Here is a 7951-nt window from a genome sequence, read left to right on the forward strand (position 1 = left end):
TTTGTTGGTTGAGTTGTGGGCGGGTTGGTTGAGGTCGAGAGAGTTGAGTTGATTGCGGTGGACGGTTAACAGTGTTGGTGGGGGTTCTACAGTTGGGGGCATAGTGTCCCGTTCTTCCACACTTTTGACAGATTATCGGTTTGCAATCACCCACATGATGAAAGTTACATCTTCTGCACTTCGGTAACGTCCCTTTATAGGTCTCTTGTTTTACATTAGAACTGGTCATGACATAACTTCGGGTATTCAGACGAGTCCGCTTGTTTTGAGGGTTTCCTTGCATTCTTGTCCCATAATCAGTTCGTTTTAAACTTGTTGTTTCACCTGGCATCCTTATCACTCCACTTCTTATCAGATCAAAAGTAACGACACCCGTTTGAGATACAGCACTTTCTAATGTCGGGTGGGCAACTGAATTCACTATACTTCTCACAGCAGGGGTCAGACCCCAGATATAACGTTCAATTCGCTTCGCTTCCGGTGTAACTAACCATGGCACTAAGCGGGACAGTTCGTTAAAATGATTCGTGTATCCCACATGGTCTGCTCCTTTCATTTCCAGATTCCATAACTCGTGTTCCAACCTCTGAATCTCACTTTTAGGACAAAAATGCTCTAGCATGAGGGTTTTTAATTCAGTCCATGACATACGATTAATAGCATCTTGTCCCCTTATTTGGACTACCGTGTTCCACCACATCAGCGCTTGGTCTAGAAACATACTGGTAGCATATTTGACCACGCGGTTCGGTGGACACTCACTGATATTAATTACTGATTCGGTCTTTTCTATCCATTTGACCAGTCCGCTAGGTCCTTCAATACCCTTAAACTCAATCGGTTTACATGATGTAAATTGTTTGAATGAGTACTCCTGACGCGGGGGTTCTCGGTTATTATTATTGTTATTATCGGTATTGGTCTGAGTATTATCATTGTTAGTTGTGTTAGCAACCGGTACAGGGTTCGGAATATTATCAGGGTGCACAACAGGTTCTGGGTTCCCTGTGACATTCATAGTTGGGAGAGTGTTATTATTATTTATGACATTATCAGTATTCACCGGGATAGTAACACCCGGGGCTACATTAGTGTCCGGCGGAGGTGTATTAACAGTGGCCGTGGTGGTGCTCGTAGGTTGATTAACAGTATTGTTAGCACGTATGCCAGCAGTGACTTGGGCTACAATTGTTGGTATCACTGCTTGTAGTTGACGAGCAATCATTGCGGCCACTTCCGCCTCAGACAAAAGGTTTGTTTTCTTCGGGGCCATTCTATAGAATAATCAATTATATAATAATCAATATCATTTCACTATGATCAGCACAACTTTACGATATTACACTTTCACAACACATAACTATGCCAAAGAAAACACGTTTGTATTAATTATAATCATTACTGTACATATGCATCCAAAATCAGCGCATAGGCTTAACCTGGTATAGGCCAGCGCTTGTATAAGCGTATTAAAATTTGTCACTAAGTGACATGTAGACTTAACCCGATAAGGGCCAGTGCTTGAGATAGTACTAAACCACAAACAACTTCCAAGTCAGCCCAACATGCTGTAACAAAATGCTGCTTGGGATATCAAAAGACTATATACATAAGACCAGACTACTAGGTCCTATCCATTCTTTGCAACATGAAGCCACAACCAAACAACAGCAGCCACTAGGGCCGCATTAACCGCTAAACACGCTCCCAGTAGTATCATCGCTCGATCCTGACGCCCATGGCTGTGAGCACTGGATCTTTGCACAATTCTGATTTCTTGCTGCATGTATCGCATGTGATCTTGCATATCATATCTATGCAGGTTTAGGTTATTTATAGAGTGTGAGTGGTCTAAAAGCTGATCAGTTGCTAAACCAAACCATGCTGAATCAGAATGACGAGGTGGCTCGGGTACCGGGGCGGGTAAACCCCAAGTAGGAATAGGTATCTCGGTTACCTGGACACGCGATGTTTCTCCCCTATGGTACGTAGATCGAGGTGGGAGAGAAGTGTGCTCAGGTGGACGCACTGAAATGCGAGCAGTCTGACGGTTTCTAACAGTGGGTGGGGGTACTGGTGTATGTTGTACAGGTGGAGTAGGGGATCTGGGTGCTCTAACAGGTGAACGATAAGCACTAGTAGCTCCCTGTCCTGTAACATTCCTAGGGGATTCCCTAGGGGGATAGGTGTCACAACGATAACCCGATAAGTCGGGTTGATCTGGGGGTACCTCGCGAGGAATTACCGCGTCTGCACCTTCTCCTATTTCCTCTGGTTCCTCCTCCGTTTCTTCTTCCGGATCCTCTTCCTCCTCCTCAGGCCTTGTTGGTAGGGTATTAGGTAAACGATCAGTAGTTCTTGACATATTCCTGCACAATTGTTAGTGATAAGAATAATATCCTTCTATATTAATCATAATAAAATACATGTAAATATTTATACACATAAGCACAAATAATTGTTTATATACACAAATATTTATTTATTATTATATTTTATACACATATGTTGCTGTTTTTACCTATTCGATTGTTTATCGACTTCTTCTCGAATTTCCTCGTACAAACAAGTCCGTTATTACGTTCCGGACCATAATAACCCACTTGTCCATTCGCGTTCATCACGAGAATCATTCGTGTATATTATTTAATATTATTTTATTCCCAGAGTTAATCGAGCCTACGGTTATCTTAGGGTATCCTAAGGGACATCCTAATTCTTTATAACCAATGGCTCTGATACCAACTTCTGTCATACCCCGACTAGGTAGTTGCGGAAGCGTATTACGGGAATGTAACAGATAACACTGGTATCAACAACATTGTTTATAAAGAAATTCATAAACTAATTTACATCATAATACATGGGTTGGTACTAATTTTACAAACTAGATGAGAAAACACATAACCGGTTTACGAGCTTCTTATACAGTATTATATCTGCGTCTATTCACAGCTATTCAACTTTCTTCCTAACACCAAGCATGTAAGCAAATCATTCCACTTTTGCTTTACCTGAAAAGCATGTTAAAACGGGTCAACTACGTCTAGTTGGTGAGTTTCAAGTTTCACGAGTTTCAATGAAATCAGTACACGAGTTCGTAAAGTTTACAGTGTGTATGTATATATGTCTGTGTATGATGCATTATACTAAGCCACAAGTGAAACCGAAACGAGCTATACTGCATGGCCTCTCCTGCCCATGCACTCCTGTTGGCATTTAACAGCCAATTTGCCCCATGTATGTACTATGTCTAACACCACATAGCAGTATGTAAATATATAATGACAATGTGCAACTGGTTTTTACATATGTTCCGGCTTACCCCACCGGCTCTGTCATAGTTGGGTTTGTCAAACCGATAGTACTATCCACACGCCACCGGCACGAAGTTAATCACTTGTGTTTGTAGGGACTTGTCAAGTGTTAGTACTTAGATAATCCACATCATCACACGTTTTCAAGTATAACAGTTTATGTAAACATGCTTTTCACCCCAAAAGTTCGTAACACAGTTTAGAAAGTGGGGGTCGTGAAACTCACCTTATCGTAGTTCGCACAGAAATCACGTATCAAATAGTCAGATGTCTCGTTTATAGCCTGATTCCTATAAACGGTATCGTATCGTTAATACTAGTAGAGTGTTCAAGCTAAGTCGGGCTGTATAGATAATCTGGGTATAGCTGTTAGGCCCAGAACATGACCATAGTCTTAGATTGTGACGTTGTATACTATGAAATGTTTAAAACTGGATTTGGCTCAGTTTCACCGTTTTCCGAGCCTAGCGCAGTTGATCGTTTATACGTTTCGGGATTAGGTAAGATCACATCAAACTTAAGTAAATATATTGATTGATAAAATAACTTGATTTATGAAAGAATTTTAAGGTTTCGGTGTCTGGTTTAATTGCAGGGTTCGTTTCCGTTTTTACACGGTTTTGATTATACAAAACGCGCACAATTCACCCGAATTGTCCGGAATTTTCGTAAAAAATTCGTTTTTATTAATATCATTCAAAAATATGATATCTGGCCACTTTTGAGATTTTGACATACCAGTCAGTCCGTTAAACACAAAACTGCCGGTTTCGTTAAAACAATTATAATTTAAATCTTTGATTAATCATAACTAAATATGTACTTATATATAAATTATGTAAATTTTTGTAAAAATACATTAAGACATGGAGAATTTTATAAAAATATTTTCAGAAATTTTATGATTATTTATTTATTTATAAAAATTCATTTTAGAGGTTATAATCGTGTAATAAATGGCCCGTTTATATCAAACGACCTCCGAAAAATCCCATAATTTTTACCAATTGCCTCAATCTCATTACATAGCCCCTTCAAAATTTCCAGAATCTAACTCTTTTGACAAAATGCCTTTTTGTGCGTTTTTCGGCTGTTAAAATTCGGTTAAGCCATGATTACACAAACCATACTTAGACATTTCCAATGATTCCCAAACTTTACCAGTGATCTTACCATCACATATTAAACTCCAAAACCAAGTTTCATAATTTTTCAATGTGTTTAGCTATTTTTCCCAAATAAACGCTCATAAACGGGAATAAATTCACCAAATATTCTCCGTTTATCGAAAAATTACCAAATTTGAACAGGGACTCATTTATATGATCCCTAATGTCCCTGCAAATTTTCACAAGCTAACAACAAGCACGTCACAACCTAATACTAAACAGCCCCTAAACGAGTGTTACGGGTTTACCTTGTCGGTTTTCGATGAATTTTGCTAGTTTAAACGATTCTCCGGGTCTCGGGTTGCAAACTCAGTATATCTACATATCATATAACATCAAACCAAGCATAAATCATCCATGTAACAGCCTTGAAAATTAGGGTTTCGGTTTTGGATTCAAACCGAACTTTCTAACCGTAAAAACGTTGTATTCATGTTCTAATCCGCGTTTTTGACCAAAAAAGTATATGTTCCTGGTTTGTAAACATGTTTAACATCAAAACATAATTTTACTTGATTTTTAGGGTTTTTGGATGGTTAAACATGTTTAAAACTAATTAAAACATGTTTATATGTTAATCATATGCATCAAACTTTGTTAAAACTTGATAGAATTGGATCTTACCTTAGGGTTTGAAAGGAAGTTGAGAGAACAGAGGTTTAGAGCTGCTGGACTTGAAAGGTTGTTGTATGTTAAAATGAATAACAAAGCTTATGGAGTAAGCTTTATAAAAGAAAAAAAAAACATGTGGGATAGTTTCTTTTTTTTTTTTGGCCGATCGGAATCATAAAGCAGCCCCTAATGGGCTGTTTTGGCCCATTAACCTAACCATACAAGCCCAAACATGAAAAGCCCACTTTAAATTTAGTTCGGGTCCGGTTTTTCGCAAGAAAATTAATTCGGGTGTGAGAAATAACGTAAAAACGAGTGTTTTTCAGCTTATTTTTGTAAAATAAGAAAAACGTACTGACTCGTTGTAAAATTCCAAAATATTTTCACGGATTGCTTAGAACATATCATATAAGTGTTTTATAAATCTTTTTTCGGCTTAACGGATGCTACAATGCTTGTTTTGACATTAACGATTGCGTTTAAGCTTATAGCGTATCGATAAACGAAACCTTTTTCGTTTAAAGAGTTTTAAACGTACTGGAGCCTAAATATCAATATGTTAGCCTCTATAACATATATATAACTCGTATATGACCCCTCAGTATGTATACGGGTCATATTTAGTATCGGTCGGTTACTCGTTTAAGCACTACGAATTAACCGATTTATCGTTTACTTGTTACGTAAAGAATATAGTGTACCTCGTTTTGTCATGAATGTCACAGCGAACCAAGTTGCATACCATTTCATATAGGTTGCAGTCCGGTCTATAGCTTTTCATGATGCATTAGTTATACTGCACATATATACATGAGATACCACTCACTCATCCCAACCCCAACCCTTGTGTCACAGTATGTCTTCGTCGTTAGCTGATCACGCTCGTGAGAAAGCATCTATCATCGCTGAGGAGAGCACACCACCTGCGTCCCCGAGACTGAAGAGGCAGCGGACCATCCCTGATGCTGGCACATCTACTGCTGAGGAGTCTTCACCCGAGAACACGTTCTTGCCTAAGCCCCAGTGCGACTGAGAATGGTACCCAGAGGTGGTGACCATGATGATTGAGAAGGAGGAGGTTCCACCCCTAGCTGTTGTAGGTCCTTCTTGCCCTACTCTACCAGCCCTGCCATGCCCTCCTGAGCGGGTGATAGCTGCACTTGTTTCTGGCCTGGATAAGGCGCAGTGTGGGAAACAGGGTATGAAGTCGGACATTACTATGCTAGCGCAGAAACAGAGTGGAGCCAAGCATAAGATGGATTTCTTGAGGGAGCTCTGCGATCGGAGGTCAGAGATTGAGGGTTCCGACATTGAGGCTTATACGACACGATCCCATGAGTTAGCGATACTGTGCCCTCAAATGGTCGATCCTGCTTATAAGAGGGTCGAAATGTATATTGACGGTTTACCTCCGCAGATCCAGAGTATGGTGACGTCGGCAAATCCCGCCAACATTCACGATGCCGTCCGGTTAGCTCATAAGTTAACTGATTAAGCCGTCAAACAAGGCACTCTCCCGTCCAAGAAGTCTGCTACTGGCACATCCGATAATAAACGCAAGTGGGAGAGTACTGGCAACAACAACTCCAACAACAAGAGCACCTCTTCAGGCCACAATCAACAGAGACGGTTCGAGTCTCCTCGCAGGAACAACTACCCGAGCCAGAACCAACAACAGGGAGGATATCAGGGGAAACTCCCAAAGTGTAACAAGTGTAACTTCCATCATGCGGGGAAATGTGATAAGTACCGTTGCAACAAGTGTGGCAGACATGGCCACGAAACCAAGTTTTGCCGAGCAGACAACCCCCAGAAACAAGCCCCACCTCAAGAGGCCCCGAAAGGGTGTTTTGAGTGTGGACAGGAGGGTCACTTTAAGAAAAACTGCCCCAAACTGAAGAATGCTGGTAACGGAGGGGCAAATGGCAACGGGAAGAATGGTAACAATGGGAATGGTAACAACGGAGGTGAAGGCAGGGGAAGAGCCTTCGTTATTGGCGGTGGTTCAGGTGAGACTTCTAACGACTCCGTAACTATTACCGGTAAATATAAAATGAATGGTTGTTATGCGCTAACTTTATTTGATACCGGGGCCGATCGAAGTTTCGTGTCAACTAAATTTTGTGAAATGGTTAATAGCACCCCATCTGCCCTAGAGTCTAAGTACACTATCGAGTTAGCAGATGGTAAAACCATCCAAGTGTCCCATATTTTGAAGGGTTGTACCGTAGAATTGTCTAGTCATTTGTTTCCCATAGATCTTATGCCGATTGAACTTGGTAGCTTCGACTTAGTTATTGGGATGGATTGGTTGTCCGAGCACCAAGCCGAGGTCGTCTGTCACGAGAAGATCATCCGCATACCTCTCCCTGGGGGAGAAACTCTCATTGTTCATGGTGAGAAAGAGAGTGCGACAGTTGGGATCATTTCCCTTATGAAGGCACAGAAGTTACTGCGTAAAGGCCATACTGCGATCTTAGCCCTAATCACCGACAAAGGTACTGACGAGGCTGTGGAGGAGGAGGTCTCAATCGACCAGATCCCTATTGTTAGAGACTTTCCTGAGGTTTTCCCCGAAGACCTACCTGGCCTTCCGCCTCACAGACAGGTGGAGTTCCAAATCGACATGACACAAGGAGCTGTTCCTGTAGCTCGTGCACCGTATCGTCTTGCTCCGAAGGAGTTAGAGGAACTGTCTAAGCAGTTGCAAGAACTGCTAGATAAGGGTTTCATACGCCCCAGTTCATCCTCGTGGGGAGCCCCAGTCCTATTCGTGAAGAAGAAGGATGGAACTCTACGCATGTGTATCGACTATCGGGAACTTAATAAGGTGACGACCAAGAACCGGTATCC

Source organism: Bidens hawaiensis, unplaced genomic scaffold, assembly GCF_021521415.1.
Source record: "Bidens hawaiensis isolate Kalapana, Puna unplaced genomic scaffold, B.hawaiensis_p1.1 tig00029291_1, whole genome shotgun sequence".
NCBI classification, from domain to species: Eukaryota; Viridiplantae; Streptophyta; class Magnoliopsida; order Asterales; family Asteraceae; genus Bidens; species Bidens hawaiensis.